General features: G+C 36.5%; 1 long non-coding RNA gene across 1 annotated transcript in view; it reads right to left on the reverse strand.

Moving 5' to 3' along the window:
• Window positions 1-23,128, reverse strand: part of LOC108584995 — a 79,580-nt gene that overhangs the window by 17,732 nt on the left and 38,720 nt on the right. Inside the window, exon 2 of the long non-coding RNA XR_002520939.2 lies at window positions 17,378-17,510. This is a non-coding gene — a long non-coding RNA (uncharacterized LOC108584995). The remainder of the gene's footprint in view (window positions 1-17,377; window positions 17,511-23,128) is intronic.

Below are 23,128 nucleotides of genomic sequence, written 5' to 3' on the forward strand. Positions count from 1 at the left end.
TTGAATTTCAAATAAACAACAAATAAGTTTAACATAACTATATTATAAATATTGCATGGAACCCCTCTTTCACTAGAAAAATATATCTTTAACTGAAATTCGAATTTAACTAGGTATCTTGTATTTTTATTTGTTAATTCTGGTAACCAATATATCTTACATGAACTCTTGCAAAAGTATCCAAAACGCATTTCTGATCACATGTTTCAAGGGCTGCTTCTTGCTTAAGAAAAGACCTCTGGTTGTCCTGGAATTTGAGGTGCTTGTAGGTCTGCTGTCAGCTAAACTTTGCATCTTCTTTCTCCAGGATGCCCTCCCACACCATTTTTAGTCACGCAAAATATCTTGTACTTTTGAGCAGGTCATATGTTTCTATGTTTCTCCATCTTTTCGAAGACTGTCTTCTCACTTGAGTGGCCATTACTCACTTTTCTCTTTGTAGAAACTGTCTTCAAAATCTAGGTCAAATATCATACATCCATGATCCTTGGCTGGCTCTCCAAAGCTCAAATAGTAATTTTTAAAAAATTAATAAACTCTGTCTTCTTGTCTATGAACAGAAATGCATCATCAGTGCTGAGTCAGAAGGACTAAAAGATTTAAGGTTTCAGAAGCCCTAGGACATCTGGGAATGGGAAGGTCAGAAGAGTACCCATCAAAAGTTAGGGAGGCTGACCTGAGGGCCTCAGACTGAAAGCACCAAGGCAGTTGGTTCTCATGAGCTCTCTGTGGATGTGGACTGTGAGAATCCCCATAACTGGTGGGAGCTCTTACCAGTTCACCCAAGCTACAGCCTCAGGCACATGGCCCTCAGAGCCATGCTGGCCAGCCACACAGCCCTGCATATTGTTCCCGAGAATGACTGCTCTTTTCACACCTGGGGGAGTGCCTCTCATTGGTCCACTCAAATGTGGAACTGCGGGTAGAAGGGATATTGGGCAATGCAGTTCCCAACTTGTTTTTGGCATACAGAAACGGTCGTGGCAGGGCCGGTCTACAGAATGCAATTTAGCACATCACCTTTGCTTCAAAGACATCATCTCGACTTTTGTAATTTTATTAACTGGATTTGTAGACTTACCTTGGATGGGGATGACATTCTTTGATTTGAAATTCCCAGCATAGTGCTTAGCAAATCTTCAATAAATGAACAAATAAATCAAACTTAAAAGTATAGCAGAAGGCCTAGAGTCTATCCTCAGCTCCACATATTATCCTTGTTATTTTGCCAAAATCACTAATTACAAGCCTTCATATTTGCATCATTAAAACTATATAAACATCTCCATCCCACACACGCATGCTTTTTTTAAATTAACAGTTGTGAGTGATATCACTCTGTAAGTGATAGAGATAGTTCTGTAGGCTGAAACAGCTGTTTAGAAAAATAAGATCTCTTTTAAAAAAGATGTTAATAATTTTAATTATACCACATTTAAGCAGCAGAAGGGGAATTTATTTTGCCCTCTGCGTTATAGTTTCCTTTTGTATGATGTTACAGCAATTTCTTAGTAAATAAATGAATTAATTCAAAATTATTGCTTTAAAATTATGATTTATTGCTGCCATAGACAATTATTAAAGCCATGCACCCATGCTTCAAAGAGTAAACACAAGAGGAGTTTTCTCCTACTGTGACAATATGCCACATTTGGAAAAATCAAGAAGAACAACTTAATAAGCCTTTGAAAACTGTTGCTATCACTTTTGGTCACCGTCACTGTACAGGATTATTTGCAGGGCTTCTGAGGTACACTACTTATTTTCCTCTGCTTTCATGCCATCAGTTACCTTAGTTTGCCTTCATTTACTGAGTAAGGTAAAATGCTGTCATAAACGTTTCTCATGATCTATGTTATATGCCACTGGTGTAGTTGGCAGAGGACACTACCTCACAAGGGAGGTGGCCTGGGTATTAACATCATTATTGGCTCAAAGAAGATGCTTTACCTTCCTTCCAGTTCTTAGCTGCTTTTTCATCTTGAAAATAACTTCATTCAGATAATAAGGATTCTAATATTCTGTTCTGCTCAAACTTTTTATTAATATATAAATTATAACTTTATATATTTTTTACCACTTGATAGAAAGATATAAAATGTGTTTTAATAGGGCCTGGAAAATCACAATTACTGTTATTTCATAATTTAGATTAATTGCAGAATCAGATTTCCCAGCAATAAACTAGTAGTTGAAAGTGAATGAGGAAGTAACTTCATGGAAATGATGAAATAAGAAGCCCCATCAATTGATTTCTCCATGGAAACAATCTTGAAGCTGACAAGAAACTGACCATATCAGCTTTTTCAAAATTCTCAGATCTCATGGAAACCTCACAATACCAAGGGAGTGTTTACTGAAGAAAGAGGCTTCAAAGTCTCATTAAGATATAGTTATGTCCGTTTTGTTTACCTATCTAACTTTCCCTAATTCCTAGGCTCATGGCAGCGCCCCTCAGTCTGGAGTGGCTTTGCAGGAAGCATCTGATTAAAGAATTTAAGACATATAGTAGCTATTTATAGAGCTCTGGAGCATGGGATCATAGATGAGGCAAGCAACGGAGATTACCACAAGCCTGGGAAGAAGGAGGCTGAGAAGGAAGCTTCTTTGGGGAAACATACTTTGAAGGGTTTCCAGATGTAACAGGAAATATGAAGTATACTATTTATACTCAGGACTGGTCATACACTCAGAAGAAATCTAAGAGTACCCTAGTATTGTAAGTCTAATATTGGGCTTCATGTAAACAGAAAGTGAAGGCTAAGGCAGAGTCACACATGGCTTGACCTAAAGGATTACCTCAGCTCAGAGCCTGTCTTCAAAGATTGGGAGACCTTTTCTTTTCTTTTAGACTCCAAGCATTTCATCAACTCTCTCTCAGGTAACTCGCTAACTGATGAGATAATAGAATGGAAACTTTGGTGGCAATATATGAGAAGAAATATAATATTTGCAAAAGTAGTCTGGAAAAGTCACTGAACAAATAGATTACTGCAAACTTCAACAATACACAATAGCAAATTCTGAAGTGGAGGAAAGACTAATTTCTAGTATTACTACATTCAAAGTGCCAAATTTCAACCAAAAATTATAAGACATATAAAAAAATTGGAGGCTGGACATGGTGGCTCATGCCTGTAATCCCAGCACTTTGGGAGACTGAGGCAGGTGGATCACTTGAGGTAAGTAGTTCAAGATCAGCCTGGCCAACATGGTGAAACCCCACCTCTACTAAAAATACAATAATTAGCCAGGTGTGGTGGCACACACCTGTAGTACCAGCTACTCAGGAGGCTGAGGCAGGAGAATCATTTGAACCCAGGAGGCAGAGGTTGCAGTGAGTCGAGATTGTGCCACTGCACTCCAACCTGGGCAACAGAGCGAGACTCCATCTCAAAAAAATTAAAATTAAAATTAAAATTATGGCTCATTCACAAGAAAAAAAAAGAAAAGAAATTTACAGAAACTGTATCCAAGGAAACTCAGGCATTTAACTTACTAGACACTTTAAATCAACCATCTGAAATACATGCAAACACCAAGAAAAAACAATAAAGAACTGAAGAAAACCAGGAGAATAATATATAAACAAGTCAAGGATATCAATAAAGATACGGTATAAAAACAAACAAAATTGAAATTTGGATACTAAAAAGTATAATGACTGAAATGAAAAATTCACCAGAAGGGTTCAACAGCAGATTTGAGTAGACAGAAGAAATAATCGGTAAACTTAAAAATAGGACAACAGAGATAGCTCACTGTGAAAAGAGGAAGCAAAGCAAGCAAGTCTCTGTAGGATAATTCATTAGTTCTTTTGGTCTCAGGCCACCATTTTGTAACTTGCTCTTTTATACACTGCCTTCATGACTTGAAAGAATTAATGCATCTTCAAAATTCTGCTCTGTACCTAACAGCAGAGTCTGAAAACATAAGAATTATAGCATGCTTCCTCTTTTTGTCTCTCTAAAGCCCTTCTATGAAGTAAATACATCAAATCTTTTCCATCAAAGTTGAAATGGCTTGCCATGGGTCTAGATAAGACTAGAAACTGGACTACCCAAATTTCTATTATAAACTCAAAATCTAAGTATTGCTTTAGACCTATCCACAGCAGCTTTGTGTTCAGAAGTAGAAACAACTTTGTCAAAGTGTTCTAGCAAGTAAGATTGTTTTAAATAGAAAAGAATGTATTCTAATGCATCATGATAAAGTGATTAAAAATTTACATTTTAGTATATTTCTGCCGAATTTGACTCTCTATGATTAAATTGTCTTTCTTATACAGCTTTGGGAATTTTACAAAATATAAGATTGTCATTCCAGTTCTTTACAGAAAAAAAGTTTGATGGGTAATTTCCATGCTCTTCTTTATTATCAGAAAGACATGATAATTATTATCATTGCTTCTTTTAGCAACTTTAATAATAAGACAAATATTTTCAGTATTTAGTATGAGCTACTTACTGTACCAATTCCAGGCAGGTATGGTTTTCTGTAATTCTAGTGGGAACATAGGGAGGAAAGTTAACTGAATTTATAGATGAGGAAATTAAAGTGAACAATTTAAGAAATTAGCTCAAGTATACACAGCCAGAAAAATGACTGATCCAAAACGTGAAATTAGACCACCAAATCCCTAGGTCATGTTCTTTCTGTTAGGCTTAATAACTGCCAAAATGCAAGCCCTTAGTTTGCAGTCTTTAATGCAGATTTTCTTTGCTATATTTAAACCTTATAGACGTTACTGACATCAGATGAAATTCTGTCTTCTCCCTGGGCAGAGAAACACTTTTAAGATATTCCCTAAATAATAGATGAGCACAAGGCTAGATGCACAGCACTCAGACAGAAAGAGGAGACAAAAAACATTGCGGGCCAACTCTGTAATTGCACCTAAGTCATCTCAACAACTCCTCACAGCACATGACACTACAGCTGAGGAGACTAGGCTAGAGTTCCCCCAGAGCTTACTAAAACCTCTAAGTTTATGCCTGTGTGTCCTCTTGCATGTGTGTGGCTTGGGGACTAAGGTGTCCAGGGCAGGTGGGACAAAGCAGGAGGAATCACTTTTGATTCTAATCTTTTTCTACTATGCTTTTTTAATTTGCTATGATGAACAAATCAGAATTACTTTTAGAAAACAACGCATTTTGGCCAGGCGCAGTGGCTCAAGCCTGTAATCCCAGCACTTTGGGAGGCCAAGACGGGCGGATCACGAGGTCAGGAGATCGAGACCATCCTGGCTCACACGGTGAAACCTCATCTCTACTAAAAAAATACAAAAAAAACTAGCCGGGAGAGGTGGCGGGCGCCTGTAGTCCCAGCTACTCAGGAGGCTGAGGCAGGAGAATGGCATAAACCGGAATGCGGAGCTTGCAGTGAGCTGAGATCCGGCCACTGCACTCCAGCCTGGGCGACAGAGCAAGACTCCGTCTCAAAAAAAAAGAAAAAGAAAACAATGCATTTTCTATTCTACCTCATTTCAAATTGATTAGTAAAGAGGAAGATCAGCGGTCACGTGATCTCTTTGAAGGGTCAAAAGAACTGAACTGAACACAAATAAGTAGCACAGTTATTTCAACAATTTCTCAAACACACTGGCAAGGTTTGGGGCCTTTCATTCTAGTGTTTATTAACTGGTCATTAAAACAACAGAAAATACAAATGAATTAAACCAAATATCTCAAACAAGCTCATGGAGAAAAGTTCTGTGTCATTGTATTAAAACCTCACATTTAGTTTTTTGATACAAGTTTTAAGAAGCAAGGAAATATTTAGAGAGAAATTTAACATGTTTAACAACAATTTGTGGAAACGTAGCAATATCAAAAACTTAACTTAGCACTAGAAATTTGTAATTATTTTCCTGACCATTAATTTCCACATTAACAACAGACAGTAAAAGTAAAAGACAGATACTCACCAGCAAGTAGCTCAAGGTAGAATGGGAAGGGATGCACCAGAAATGGTGAATAATAATAGGAGAGAATTTTTAGATAAGTGAAGTAAATTGTGCCTCTTTCAACCTTCTCAAACTTTGTTGTGTTTTTAATGAAATTCTAAGTATCAACCCCTTCAATCATATTTCCATATAGTAATGTAACAAATGTTTTTAAAATTTACGAAGCTTCTTCCCAAACTGCATTTCCAATTAGTAATTAAAATCAAATTATTTTCTCTCTCCTAATACTTTATCTTCGACATGACTTAAAATTAAATATGAAAAATAAAAGCATAAAAATCTTATTTTTAAAAAGGAAAAATATTCTATAGATATTGAATATTTTCAATAGAAAAAGATATTTATATTTAAAAAATAGAAGAAATCACAAAAGATAATAATTCTATACTTTAACATAAAACTTAAAAAGTAATATATAAACTTTCAGTTTCTAGTCTAATAAGAAAGGAGTTTAGAAGCCACCACTCATACCCACGCAACTAGAACAAAGCTGAACAAACTGAAAATCAATAATGTTTTTTAGATCCATCAGATAATAGAGGCCATTGGGCACACTGCCTGAAAAACTGGAGAGGCAGGTACCAAGAATCACAGCCTGCTGGGGCAGAGGCTCACAGCTGAGCTAATACTTGAACTGCAATTAGCAAATACTGGCGACCCAAAGTGGAATAGCTTGAAAGTTAAAAACACCAGGGGACCGAATATTAGAGGAATCCACACACTTTCTTGCGTTTTACCTCCAGGAGCCCCACCAGGTTCTCAGAATTATTACAGAAAAATTCCCCCAAGCTTCCAGCAGAGGGGAGGAAAAGTAACCATTGTGAAATATGCTCAAAGAATTCTTTTTTCCTTAACAAAGTCCAGCCCACAGACAAACTATTTCACTCAAGACCAACAACTGACTTGGGTCTTACTAGCCTTACAAATATGGGGGAATAAAAATATCCATCTCAATCCCTGCTAGCTTTTGATTTGGGGAAAGGAAAATACCAAAATCTAGTCATTTCTAGCCTTCTTTTCTTACCTAAATGGAGGTGGGAGGGAACTAGGAAGTAATTCTAAAGGTCACAGCCTAGAGGCACTGATCTCACTAAGAGAGTAAGATTGAATGATGGTATCACAGGAGACATCCCCCTCACCGCCTCCACATCAGTTAGCCTTTTGTATAATAACAGGGAATTACAGATAAAACGACCACAAGGTTAGGCCGGGTAATCCCAGCACTTTGGGAGGCTGAGGCGGGAGGATCACGAGGGCGAGAGATCAAGACCATCCCGGCTAACACGATGAAACCCCGTCTCTACTAAAAATATTTAAAAAAAAAAAAATTAGCTGGGCATGGTGGCGGGCACCTGTAGTCCCAGCTACTCGGGAGGTTGAGGCAGGAGAATGGCATGTACCCGGGAGTTAGAGCTTGCAGTGAGCCGAGATCGCCCCACTGTACTCCAGCCCGGAAGACAGAGCGAGACTCTGTCTCAAAAAAAAAAAAAAAAAAAAATGACCACAAGGTTCAAACCCTATATGAGGAGGATTCTCCAAGACAACGGAAAAGATAATCCAAAATACTAGAGAAAATGTTAGCTTCTGGCACCTAGAGCAAGAGAAAACAGTATACACACCTACAATTGAGCCAGATAAATGTAAACCTCATACGAAAGGCCTATTTATTTCAGTTCATTTTACCTGATACATTAGGTCTGGCTCTCAAAATAAAGTTACAAGGCATGAAAAAGGCAAAAAAACAAATTAAAAAGCAAAACAAACTAAGTAAAAACAAAACAAAACCAAAAATAAAAACAAAAAACCTTAAAGACATAAAATATCAGAATCAGACTCAGATACACCAGGGATTATAAAACTATCAGTACAGGAATGTAAGTTAACCATGATGAAAATATGCTAAGGATGCTATTGGAAAAGTGATCAACGAGCAATAACAGATGGAAAAAGTAAGCAGAGAGATGGAAACTGTAAGAAAAAATAAAAAAGAAAGGCTAGAGATTGAAAAAAAGAAAAAAAAGTAACGTAGACATGAAGGAAGCCTTTGATGGGATCATCAGTAGATGGGACACAACTGGAGAAAAAAATAGTGAGCTTGAAACATGTCAATAGACACTTCTCAAACTGAATAAGCAAAAGAAAGAAAGACAAAAAGAAAGAAACAATAAGAAAACAGAGAACAGACTATCCAATAACCGCTGGAAAAGTACAGAAGGTGTAATAGATCCATAATGGGAATAGCAAAAGAAGAAAGAGAAAAAGAAACAGAAAAAATTAGTAGAATTAATAATGACTTCAGTAATGGAGAATTTTCCAAAATTAATGACAGATACCAAACTACACTTCTAGGAAGCTCAAGGAAAACCAAGCAGGATAAAGCCTTTTTTTTAAAATTTAAAAAAAAAAAAAAAAAAAAAAGGCATCTAAGCATGTCATATTCAAACTTCAGAAAAATCAAAGAGAAAGAGAAAATTTTGAAAGAAGCCACAGATGGGGAAATGCCTTACCCAGAGAGGAGCAAGGAAATGTATTATGTTAGAATTCTTCTTGGAAATCATGCGAGCAGAAAGAAGAGTGGAGTGAAATATTTACATTATTGAAAGAAAAGACACCCACTTGAAATTCCATATCCAGTAAAATTATCCTTCAGAAATGAAGAAATAAAGATGTTTTCAGAAAAAAATTGACAGAATTTGTCACCAGGAGGCCTGCCTTTCATGATATGTTAAAATAATGTCTTCAGAGGAGGAAAATGATACAGGTAAGAAACTTGTATCTACATTAATAAAGAAAGAGCATTTTTTAAAAAATCAAGAAAGGGCCTTGTGTGGTGGCTCATGCCTATAATCTCAGCACTTTGGGAGGCCAAGGCAGGCAGACTGGTTTGAGCTCAAGAGTTTAAGACCAGCCTGGGCAACACAGCAAAACCATGTCTCTACAAAAACACAAAAATTACCTTGGCATTGGTGGCTCATGTCTATAGCCCCAGCTACTTGGGAGGCTGAGGCTGGAGAATCACTTGAGCTTGGGAAAGCAGATGTTACAATGAGCTGAAATTGTGCCACTGCACTCCAGCCTGGGCAATAGAGTAAGACCCTATCTCAAAAAAAAAAAAAAAAAAAAAAAAAAAAAAAACAAGACAAACTAAAATCTTTTATTTTTCTTATTCTTAATTAGTGTAACAGAAATTTTTTTTTCAAAATAGTATTAGCAACAATGTACTATCTAGTTATCACATAGATAAGTAAAATGAGTGATGGAAATACTATAAGGAACAGGAGAAAAATTTAGGAATATGCAGTTACAGGTTAGCTGCATTATCTAAACATCAGTAGATAATGCAGCATTAATTATCAGTACATAATGCATGCTCTCAAATTATAGCATTATTTGAGAGTGGAGTTACATTGATTATAAATGTACATTGCAAATGCTAAGGCAACAAGTAAAATGAAATATAAAGTAAACAAAATAAAATAATAAATTAAATTAAATTATAATTAGTATGGTAAAAGAGAATCAATAATGGAGTCATATGAAACACTCAAGTAAAACCAAAAAAGGCAGAAGAAAAGAATAGAAGACCAAAAAATAAGAAACAAACAGAGAACAATGGCAACAAATAGAAAACAATTACAGGTAATGTAGATATTAATCCAACTATATCATTAATCATAGTAAATATGAATGGTCTAATATATCAACTAAATATACCAACTAAAAGGCAGAAACTTTCAAAGTGAATAGAAAAACAAAAGCCAGCTATGTGTTGTCCATAAGTATATAAAGCCACAAAAGAGTTAAAAGTAAAGGCATAAGAAAAAACATACTATGATTACAATAATCAAAAGAAATCATGAGTAGCTCTATAAGTCTCAAACAAAGCAGACTTCAGAGTAAGGAAAATTATCAGAAATGAAGAGGGACATTACATAGTGATAAAGTAGTTGACATGGTTTGACTCTGTGTCCCCACAAAAATCTCGTCTTGAACTGTAATATCCACTTGTGGGGGATCAAGGGGATCTGGTGGGAGGTGATTGGATCATGGGGGCAGTTTACTCCATGCTGTTATCATGATAGTGAGTTCTTATGAGATTTGATGGTTTAAAAGTGTGTGGCAGTTCCCCTCTCACTCTCTCTCTCTCCCTCCTGCTCCACCGTGGTAAGATGTGCTTGTTTCCTCTTCACCTTCCACCATGATTGTAAGTCTCCTGAGACCTTCCAGTCATGTTTCCTGTTAAGCCTGTGGAACTGTGAGTCAATTAAATCTCTTTTATCAATAAATTACCCGGTCTCAGGTAGTTTTTTTATAGCAGTGTGAAAACAAATATAGTGGCCAATTTCCCAACAAGTCATAACAATCCTCAATGTGTATGCACCTAAGAACATAGCCTCAAAATATTTTAAGTGTAAACAGAACTGCAAGAAAAAAAATAGACAACTCTACTGTTATGGTTAAATCTTCAATGACTCTCCATTTATAATTAACAGACCCAGCAAGCTGAAAATATGTAAGGACAGAGTTTAAATGAACAACACCACCAATCAATTGAATCTAATTGATATCTATAGGACACTTCTTTCAACAACAGCATAGTACAGACTCTTCTCAATCTCACATGAAATACTCACCAATAAATTATACCAATACTATTCAATCTCTTTTAAAAAATACGAGAGTAATTTTCTTAGTAATTAATTCTATGAAGACAGCATTAGTCTGGAAGCAAAATCAAGCAGAGACATTACAGAAAAGGAAAGCTATAAGCCAGTATTTATCATGAGCATAAATATAAAAACCCATAAATTGATAGAACATAGATAACAAAACATTAGCAAATTGAATGCAACAGCTTATACACCATAACCAAGTGGAATTTGGTTTGAAAAGCCCTTTGAACATTAGGAAATCAATCAATTTAATAACATCAATATACTAAATAATAAAACATATATTCATTATAAAAACAATGCAAAAAAAGCATTTGACAAAATCCAATATTAATCCATGATTAAAAAACTCAGTAAGTTAGAAATAGAGGTAAATTGCCTCAACTTAATAAAGAACATTCAGAAAAACTTACAACTAACATCATACTTAATGGTGAGACACCAGATGCTTTCCTCGTAAGATCAGGCTAAAGCAAGGATGTGCCCTTTCATTGATCTTAGTCAACATCATACTGGAAATCCTACTTAGTGAAACAAGAAATAAAAATAAATCAAAGGTATATAGAACAGGAAAGAAAAAAATAATACCATCTTTGTTTGCAGATGACATAATTGTTTATGTACAAAATCTCAAAAAATGAAAAACCAACCTAGAACTAATAAGTAATTATAGTAAGTTTGCAGGTACAATATTAATGTACAAAAGTCAATTCATTTCAAAGATAATTGATATTTAAAATTTTAAACTACAACAGAACTTACACTAGCACAAATAAATGAAATCCCTGAGTATTAATCTAAAGAACTATCTATAATATCCATATGAGGATACTATAAAGCTCTGATGAAAGAAATCAAAACTCTAAATAAATGGAGAGATAGTCCATTTTGAGAGATAGAAAAACTTAATATTGTCAATATATAAGTTCTTGCCAACTTGATCTATATATTCATTGTAATTTCAACCAAATTTAAAAGGTTTTTTGTGTCTATTAACAAAGTGATTCTAAAGCTTATATGAAAAGGCAAAAGACCCAGAATCACCAATAAAATGCTGAAGAAGTACAAAATTGGAAGCCTGACACTCCCCAACTTTAAGACTAACTAAAAACAATGATGATCAAGGCAGTGTCATATTGGTGAAATAGTAAACAAATAGATCAATGTAACAGAATACAGTGCTCAGGAATTGACTTATACAAATACATTCAACTAATCTTTTACAAAAGGGTAAAGGTAATTCAATGCAGAGAGGATTCAACAAATTGAACAAATGGTGCTGGAAAAACTAGTTATCTATATACAAAAAAAAAAAACCTTAGATACAGACTGCACCTTTTTCAAAATTAACTCAAAATGTATCATAGATCTGAATGTAAAATGCAAAATTATAGAACTTCTAGAACATAACGTAGGAAAAATGCAGGTGCCCTTGGATTTGGTGACAGCTTTTTAGATACAACACTACATTTCATGAAGGAAAACAAAAAGGCAAGGTGGACTTCATTCGAGTTAAAAATCTCTACTCTGTGAAAGATAATGTCAATAGAATGAGAAGACAAGCCACAGACTGGGAGAAAATATTTGTAAAACACTTATTAATAAAGAATTTGCATCCAAAATATATGAAAAGTTCTTAAAACTCAAGAGTAAGAAAGCAAACAAGTCAATAAAAAATGAAAAAAAAAAATGAACAGAAACCAAAGAGGATATGCTGATGGCAATTAAGCATATGAAAAGATGTCAAACATCATGTATCATTATAGAATTGCAAACCAAAACTATAATGAGAAACCATTACACACCTATGAGAATGGCAAAAACCCAAATAACAGCAAACACCAAATACTGGCAAGGTTGTAAAGGAACGGGAACTCTCATTCATTGCTGGTGGAAATGAAGGATGGTCCAGCCACTTCAGAAAACAGTTTGACCATTTCTTAAAAACCAAACATATTCTTATCACACAATGCAGCAATTACACTCCTTGGTATTTATCCAAATGAGGTGAAAAACCTGCGTCCACAGAGAAACCTTACAAGGATATTCATAATTGCCCAAACATGAAAGCAACCAAGATGTTCTTCAGTAGGTGAATGAATAATCTGTGTTACATCTGTATATTGAATATTATTCAGTGATGAGAATAAATAAGCTAGCAAGTCATGAAAAAATAAGAAGTAACTTAAATGGCTATTACTAGGTGACATAAGTCAGTCTGAAAAGTCTACATACTATACAATTCCATTTTAGGGCAGTAAAATTATCGTGTATGATACTACAGTGGTAGGTACATGTCATTATAATTTTGCCAAAACTTTTAGGACTGCACAATAGGAAGACTAAACCCTCATATAAATTATAAACCTAAGTTAATAACAAACTTAAGTTAATAACAATGTAATGATATTGGTTCATTAATTTTAACAAATGTTAAACTATAATAGTTGTGGTGGTCAATTTTGTGTCAACCTGACTGAGACACTGGGTGTCCAGTTATTTGGTCAAATGTTGTTCTGGGTGTATATCTGAAGGTGCTCTAGATGAGAACATATGTGTTGGTAGACCAAATAAAGTACATTGCCCTCCCCTCTGGGGATGACCCGCATCCAATCAATTGAAGATCTGAATAGAACAAAAAGACTGAGCAAGAAGAGATTCCTCCTGCCTGGCTGCCTTAGCCAGGACATTGGTCTTTTCCTGACTTAAACTGAAACATGGGTTCTTTTTAGGTTTGAGTCATAGGCTTTTGGACTACAACTTATACCCTCACCTCCTCTGGTTCTCGGGCCTTTGGACTTGGGCTAGAACCACATTGGCTCTCCTGGTTCAGGCTGCCAGATTCAGACTAGAATTACACCATCACTTTTCTTTGTCTCCAACTTGCCTGGTATATATCTTGGGACTTCTTTACTTCCATAATCGTCATAATCACTTAAACCAATTTCTTTCTTTCTTTTTCTTTTGTTGAGACAGAGCCTTGCTCTGTCACTCAGGCTGGAGTGCAGTGGCACGGTATCAGCTCACTGTAATCTCTCCCTCCCAGGTTCAAGTGATTCTCCTGTCTCAGGCTCCAGAGTAACTGGGATTACAGGCACAAGCCACCATGCCTGGCTAATTTTTTATTTTTATTTTTATTTTTTTTTAGTAGAGATGGAGTTTCCCTTTGTTGGCCATACTGGTCTCGAACTCCTGATCTTAGGTGATCTACCCACCTTGACCTCCCAAAGTGCTAGGATTACAGGCATAAGCCACCATACCCGGCTGCCAATTTCTTACCATAAATCTCTATCTATACATATATACATCTCATAGGTGCTGTTTCTCTGGGGAACCCTAATACACCAATGCAAAATGTTATTAATAGAGAAATTTTGTGTGCAGGAGGGAGAGCTATGGGAACTCTATAAGCTTTCTGCTCATTTTTTTTTGTAAACCTAAAGCTCTTCTACAAATGATATGATTAATATTTTTTAAATGTAACATACTTTTTTAAATAAAGGAGACAAACAGAAAAATATGTTAATATCTACTATTTATAAAGTTTTTTTTTAATTTTTAATTTTTTTAGACAGAATCTTGCTCTGTTGCTCAGATTGGAGTGCAATGGCACAATCTTGGCTCATTGCAACCTCTGCCTCCTGGGTTCAAGCAATTCTCCTGCCTCAGCCTCCTGAGTGGCTGGGATTACAGACGTGGCCACCATGCCCTGCTAATTTTTGTATTTTTACTACAGACAGAGTTTTGCTATATTGGCCAGGCTAGTCTCCAACTGCTGACCTCAAGTGATCTGCCCACTTTGGCTTCCCAAAGTGCTGTGATTACAGTGTGAGCCACTACACCCACCCAAGTGTCTTTAATATAGAAAAAAAATCACAACATTTGAAAATAATAAATGAGCAAGGTATACATATTTGAGAACTTGGAGCAACAGAGTGAGTAAGCTAATGGGGAATGGCTTCTCTCAGTAGGGCACACAGAAATGCTTCCCACATTAGAGCTAGACATCAATTTATAACTGAGCCTAAAATAAGTCAAAATGAAAACTCAGGTATAGGAGAGAGAAAGAAAGAGGGATGAGAATCAGGAGGTGAGCATGCATTCATCATTCATGCGGGAGTTCACAGAGAGGGCCTTCTCTGAGACAGGCCTGCACGGGGTGTACTCCTCCTTTCAGGGAAGAGAACATTGCCAAGGGCTACAGATGTGGGAAACACACACCCGAGGCAGGCTTAACCTGCTTTCTCGCAGTGAGAAGTGGAACAGAATTACTCTCACAGAACAAAGAAAGTACAAGAAGTCCAAACTTCTTTACAGTCTCAGGAAGTAAAAACATAAGTAATCAGACATTAGAAGCAGAAATTCAAGGCCTGTGCCACCACCTGGACAGGAATTTAAATTTACACAAACTCTCCTGGAATATAACCATTAAGCCAAAGAATTAACAAATAATCTCATCCAGGATGTGAAAACTGCTCGGTGGCATGAAGTAGCAAAGGCAGGTTTGCTCCACAGAACATTTTAAACAGCCTGGGGCACAAAGGCTTCTTGCAAACAAACTGTACCTCCAACCATGCATTCATAATCCAAAATGATAAAAACTCATGAAGAAACAGAACATTGCAAAGAAGACTTGGGGGCTGGAACAAACATGTGGGTCATGACTCCAAGAATAGAACATTTAAGAGTAATCAGACGAAAAACTGTGTGTATGAGATCAAAATAAATATAATCCAAATTAAAGAAAAAGATGTTTTTAAATCAATGCTATATATATAAAAGGCTGTAATGTTGAGAATGTAGACATTCTTCAAAGATTACTTAGATCAAATCCGGTAGTGACTGTTTGCTGGCTGTGTGAACTTGGGTATGTGACTCAACCTCTCTATGCTTCAGGTTCCTCAGCTATAAATAGAGATGATAGAAACTACTTCACAGGGTTGATGAGATTGCTAAAGCAGTTAAAAACATGATAATGAGGCAGGGCGAGGTGGCTCATGCCTGTAATCTCAACACTTTGGGAGGCCAAGACAGGTGAATCACCTGAGGTTAGGAGTTCGAGACCAGCCGAGCCCACATGACAAAATCTCATCTCTACTAAAAATACTAAAATTAACTGGGCATGTGGTGGGCACCTGTAATCCCAGCTACTCAGAGGTTGAGGCAGTAAAATTGCTTGAATCTGGGAGGCGGAGATTGCAGTGAGCCAAGATTGCACCACTGCACTCCAGCCTGGGCAACAGAGCAAGACTGTTTCCAAAAAAAAGAAAAAAACACACACAAAAAAACACCATAATGTGTAACATACAATATATCACTTGGAAAAGTGCATAGTTGGTGTTTAATAAATGATAGCTACTACTATTAAAGAACAAGGTTTGTGTACATGTAAAAGGAGAAATAGTAGGAGACATGAGAAAGAATGAGGAGAAGAGAAAGTAAAGAAAATTTTTGAGAATTTTGCCTATTCAAATATATGTGTTTCTAAATTAATAAACACATGGTATAGCAAATAGAATCTGGCACACGTTAGATGATCAAAAAATATCTGAATGAATGAATAAGACATGATCAGGATAAACAATAAAAAACATAAACCTAAATAAAAGTGTATATATACGCAGGTATACATATGCACATATATACATGCATGTGCATCGTATATGTGTGTGCTATGTGTGTGTGCTTATTTCTGTATGCCTGCACATATGTGTACATTTGTACATGAATGTGCATGTTGGTGTAAACTGCAGAATATCAGAGCCAAAGCAATAACTCAAAAAGCAGTACAGAGAAAAAGCAGATAATCTCCTCCTTCTCCCCAAAGATAATGATTAGGATGAGAGCAGATCTCTCTTCAAGCAAAAATAAATTTTAGAAGACAACAAAACCCTTGTTTCGAAGTGCTGGGAGGAAACAGCTGGTGACAACTAAATAATCATTCCAGGATAAGGACGAAATAAATACTTTCCTTTAAAAAAAAAAAAATAACTGAGCAAGTGTAACGTTGTTGATAGGCAGTTTTACAAGATGACGTACTTCAGTTAGATGGAAATTAGTGCTAAAGTGAAAAAGCAGAATGCAAAAACAGCTAGCAAGCAAATAAATCTTGGAATATATTGGTAAAGCTAAAAACTGTTGATGAAAAATAAGCATTTATGTGTGTAAAATTGTAATGCAGAGTGTGTTTAAAACCAGAGTCGTTCTGCCATGGGTGATACTGCTTTCCCAGGGTTGCTGCGGTGGTGGCCATCATTCACTTTTGCTTTCTAGGAACCTGGGGACATTTCTCTGACCCCAACAACCATGGATGTCTGGCATTATTTTCTGCCCTAATAATGAAACTTAAATGATATTTAATTTTGCAATTATTACCGAATAACATATAACATATTAGAGCAGTGCCTCATGGAAAACCTGTTCCCTGAGGATGAGTTTAAGAATAACTTATTTTGAGTTGAAATATGAGTTTAAGAATAACTTATTTTGGGTTCATTAAGCATTTGGGGCAGTTCCAGGGGATTTTGAGGCACAGCTTGTGACCAGCAGTAAATCAGTTTCTAGGTCAAATGAAAGAGTTTAAAGAAATCCAACTAATTTACAAGAAGATACCAATTTGAGTAAAATGGTATTTAATTTTAAATTTTCTTTAAAAGTTATAGGAGAAAACAAAGCTAACGGTAATAATAACTATAAATAAATGTTCATCAGTATTCTGCTTAAACTTATTTGGATTTACTTTAGGAAACTTCTGGTTTCACTCCAAAGCTACTGTAATGTCAGGCATTTATAGAAAATCTTCACAGAAGCAGCTTACAGATGTGGGTTCTCAGCTCATTGCCTGCACGTCCCATCGAAAATGGATACAGGTACTGGAAACCAGACATGCAAAAAGAATAAAAATGAAAAGAAACCAGTGTTATCCAGGCAGTATTGCCTAAGGCTTTGAGTTAAATCAATTGGTACACATCAATAACCTCCACTTTTACCCTTAACATTACTGAATTTATATACTCACTACACATTGCCGAAATGTGTGAAAATCTGCTGTTCAAAGATAAGTAAAGTGCATCCTAGATGAACCCTAGCTTCAAGCTTAACTCTGCTCTCTAGTTTGGAAGATATAAGGAGATAGTAAGAATGGGACCACCAGTTACACTGCCCAAATCAGTCACTGGTGTGAAGTGAAAGGGCTCATCTTTCTTTACAAAAAAAGCACTATAAAACCTGAGCTTTGGCAATATCGTAGGTCCTTGGACACACGCCTCTTCTCCAGTCAACCCTGCGAGGGAGATGACCAATATCATTTTAATCTCTATTCACATATGCTAATTTTCTGTGACCATTAGGACAGACTTCAGTATGCATGGTGTGAACATCACTGGTATGTTATCAATACAGGCTAGTAACTCTGAAAAAGCAAAAACGATGTTTTCTTTCATTTAGTCATTCACATAAACAGTCTTCATTAAAATCTACACTATGGAAGTAACTGTTCTTAATGTTGTTGACACAGAAGTATATGAAACAGTATCTTTGATCTCATAGAGATTTTATGATTTATTTTTATATTTATATATTAAATTTAATTTGCATTCCAATGGGTGATGATAAATACAATGGGGGAAAGACGCTTATGGAAACAGAATGAGCAGGGAGTAATAATTAAGTACACTGACTAGGTAAGGCCTCTCTAAATGTGACATATGGAGAGGAGAAATTAATGAAAAGAGGAAGCAGCAAAGATGTCTTAGACATCTTTCATAAAATACAGAATTTCATAAAATACAGAAAATAGAACAAATAAACCCTTGAATAATGCCATAAGACTTAATAGAAATAAAAGATGGAGGGGAAAGGCTAATTTTAAAAGTAAAAAAAAAAAAATTCAAAAAGAAAGGAGGACTACTGATTATGGCTACATGAGACTGATGATTTCTCTAGCCTCCAAAACTCAACTTGAAAAAATTTTAAAAATACATATATAAAACCTTTCAGCGTTATTCTGGATATTAACCAAAGACAAACAAATTCTAAAATTTTGGTAACTACAGAAATCTTTTCTGGTAAAAACTTTCCAAAATTTTGATACAAAATTCAAGTCCACTAATTTGTTAGAATGACTCATAAAACTCAGAAAAGTGCGATAATTTGCTTATTATTTTATTTAAAGAATACAATTCAGAAACAGCAAAAAGGGAAATTCATTGGGCAAGGTCTTAGGGGGACAGAGACAGGGTACAGAACTTGTTTGCCCTCTCCTCATGGAGTCCAGGTGCATCACCCTCCCAGCATATCAATGGATTCACCAACCAGGAAGCTCCTCCAAGCCTCAGTGTCCAGATATTTTACTGGGGTTTCACTAGGTAGCCATGATTGCTTAAATCATTGGTCATGTAATTCAACTCAAACTCCAGTCTCATTCTTGTCCATGGAAATTGGGGTGGCTCAAAATTTCCAGTCCTCTAATGATGTGGTTGATTTTTCTGGTGTGCAGCCACATCCTGAAGCTTTTCAGGGCTAAGTCACTTCATTAGCATAACAAAGACACTTCTGTGACTTGAGAATTCCCAAGGACTTTTGGTGATATGTGTCAGGAACCAGGGACAAAGGCCAGATGTATTCTCCATAATATCACAAATATATATAATAATACCACAAAGGAAGATACAAAACTGGAACTATATTAAAATTTCTATATTCTATCAGAATTAGGTTAGTATTAATTTGAGGTCAATTATAAGATGTTAGGATTCATATTGTTATGCCAGAGCTACCTCTAAGAAAATAATTTAAACATATGGAAATACAGTTTTAAAGAGAAAAGATTAAAATTATACATTAAAAATTATATAACACAAAAGAAGCCTAAAGAAGGAGAAACAGAGAAACAAATGTAGACACAGAAAACAAATAGTAAAATGGAAAATGTAAATCCAATCATTTACATTGAATGTGAACAACCTAACAACCACAGGGAATAGGCAGAGATTTTCAGACTCAGTGAAAAAAATGAGAACATTCAACTCTATGCTATTTCCAAGAGACAGACCATATAAGCAAGAATGCAAGTTTGAAAGTAAAAAGATGGAAATACATTGAGACAGACCATAGATGCAAGAATGAAAGTTTGAAAGTAAAAAGATAAAATAATGGCCAGCCAACAAAATTAGGTAGTGATCCCTGGAATCTGTAGATATTACCTTATAAGGAAAAGAGTCTTTGCAGGCGTGATTAAATTAAGGACCTTCGGGTTATCCTGGATTTTCCAACGGGTACTAAATTCAATCATGAATGCCCTTACAAGAGAGACGTAATCTTCTGTGTATAATCTGTGTATGGTATACACGTATTCCATGTATAAATTATTTCTACATATAAGAGATATGCAGAGAAAGATTATGCAAAGAAGAAGAAGAACAATGTGACCAAGAAGGCAGAGATTTGACTGATATGGCCACAAAGATGTATCATTGTAAAACAGGGATGATGGATGATTTGAGGTGTCAACTTGACCTGATTAAGGGATACCAAGATAGCTGGCAAAGCACTATTTATTTTCAATTATTGTATTATTTATTCTCAATGTTTCAGTAGCCACTGAGCCCATCTGTCTTCTGCTGAAGGGGATGTCTAGGTGGTTTGGCATTTGATTAGAATGATTGGGCTGCCTCATCTCAGGGGGCATTTGTCAGGGGTTTGTCTAAGGGTTTTCTTGGGGAAGCAGAATCCTATAGATATGTGGCTACAGAAATATTGTTGAGATATTAGTGTTAAGTTTTGGAGGTTGAGAACTGCATCCAACATGACATGACAATGAGAACTGCAGCTGACATGACAACTGCATCTAACATGACTGTTTTCCTTCTTCAAGCTGCACTTTGATGGTGTCATGTTAGCAGAATTAAATGTATATGGTGAAATAAACTGCAATTATAATGATGGATTATGGACTGCCAGGATAATTTCTGGCCACAGTTACATACACACTTATACATTCTCTCTCACTCTCTCTCACACACACACTCACATTGTATTAGTTACAGGCAAATGATTTAATCTCTGTTGGGATCAGGCCCCCCAAAATCTGGCCATAAACTGGCCCCAAAACTGGCCATAAACAAAATCTCTGCAGCACTGTGACAGCTTCATGATGGCCGTGATGCCCACGCTGGAAGGTTGTGGGTTTACTGGAATGAGGGCAAGGAACACCTGGCCCACCCAGGGCAGAAAACCACTTTTCTGTGGTGCCATCGCCACACTATGTTCAGCTGGTCTGAACAAAACGGTCATATGGTAGAAATAGTAAGAAGTATGGCAAGAGTTCCTATTATCTGGAGCCATGGTGGCGGTATAGTGGCACCTCAACCTCAAATGATATGGCCCTTCGTAGGAGCTAAACATAAGGATTTGTGGAAACTATTAATAACTCTTAATAACATCAAAATTTGGGAAAGAATAAAAAAGCATCTAGAAGGACACTCTACAAACTTGTCTTGGGATACTGCAAAATTAAAAGAACAAATATTTAAAGCATCCCAGGCACACCTGACCTTAATGCCAGGAACTGGAGTGCTTGAAGGAGCTGCAGACAGATTAGCAACTTGTAACCCATTAAAATAGATAAAAACACTTGGAAGCTCTGTGATTTCAATGATGATTGTGCTTTTAATCTGTATTGTTGGTCTTTGTATAGTCTGCAGATGCAGATCCTGACTCCTGCAAGAAACAGCTCACCGTGACAAAGCTGCCTTTGCTTTTATCACTTTGCAAATCAAAGAAGGGGGACACAGGCCCCCCCCAAATCTGGCCATAAACTGACCCCAAAACTGGCCACAAACAAAATCTCTGCAGCACTGTGACAGGTTCGTGATGGCCATGACACCCACACTGGAAGGTTGTGGGTTTACTGGAATGAGGGCAAGGAATACCCGGCCTACCCAGGGCGGAAAACCGCTTAAAGGCATTCTTAAACCACAAACAATAGCATAAGCCATCTGTGCCTTAAGGACATGCTCCCACTGCAGGAGCCAAACCCATCCCTTTATTTCGGCCCATCCCTGCATTTCCCATAAGGAATACTTTTAGTTAATCTGTAATCCATAGAAACAATGCTTATCATTGGCTTGCTGCTAATAAATACGTGGGTAAATCTCTGTTTGAGGCTGTCAGCTCTGAAGGCTACGAGACCCCTGATTTCCCACTCCACACCTCTATATTTCTGTGTGTGTGTCTTTAATTCCTCTAGCGCTGCTGGGTTAGGGTCTCCCCGACTGAGCTGGTCTCGGCAAATCTCAATAAGCAATAGATTAGATATATTATCCTCTTAGAGAAAAACATATGCTAAAAAAATTTCCTGTGGGTCAGGGTTAGGCAGCCTGCATTTGTTGGAGGTCACACATTGGATGTTCATTGCTTCTTAGTCTCCTTTGCATAGCTCAAAATGTTATCCATGGATCAATATAAAGCAGTGGAAAGCTATGGGGGCAATAGCATGTTAGTTTGTCCAGACCATCCTATGTCAGCCCCCAAAACCACCTTCTCATTTCTACAGTTTATGAAGTCTTAGGTTTTAATCATGAATTAAAGGAAACAGATATATTTGCAGAACATCTCTGCATTTTCTATAAAAGCTGCTGATATGGGTATTTTCTATTGAGAGCTCCTTCTCCTGTAAATTCAACTAAACACCAAGAACAACATAACTTCTATTTCTTCTGCTTTGGGCTGTCTACTTGAATTGTCAACACTTCTATATTTAGTCTCAAAGGCTTTCCTTAGCTTGCATTTTTAAATCATAATCACAGAAGAAAAATGGCAGCATAGTGAGAGCCCACATTTGTTGAGTGTTCAATTTGTACCAGGCATTGCCCATATCTAATCCTTTCACCAATCTTTGGAGATATGTGCTGGTGTTATCACCACTGTATGGGTATAGAAACTCACACTGAGGGTTGATAAGCAATTTGTCAAAAACCACACAGCGAGTAGGTTGGTAAGTCTGTATTTAAATCTGCATTCTCAAGTTCCAGTGTACCACCTCCTGCTCATTTGCAACCATGCAATAACTATTCGGGTTTTATTACATATGCTTTTTTGTAAAGGTAATGTGTAAAGCAGCTAGAAAAATCATATCTCATATTCTCATGTTTTGACCATTCTTTTTATTTATCCTTATAATCCAGCAGAAGCAGCAATGACTTTATAATGAGGCCACACAGAAGCAAGACAACCATATAGTGAATGAAGGTGACACTATCTGTGGACCAGTTCCCAGAGCATGGCCTTGATCCTATGGACCAGGTCAGCCTTGGGGCTTTTTTCATTACAGGAAGGAATGGTCAGATTTACAATTTGCATAAATTTCTTCAGCTGCTTAGTATGGGGTGGATGTATGGGTCTGAACTTGAAAGCAGGAAGCCTAGTTTGGGGCTCCTCAAATAGTACAATTAGAAGAAATCTGAGCTGGAGTTAGCATCCTAAGAAGGCT

Source organism: Papio anubis, chromosome 4 (assembly GCF_008728515.1).
Source record: "Papio anubis isolate 15944 chromosome 4, Panubis1.0, whole genome shotgun sequence".
Taxonomy (NCBI): Eukaryota; Metazoa; Chordata; class Mammalia; order Primates; family Cercopithecidae; genus Papio; species Papio anubis.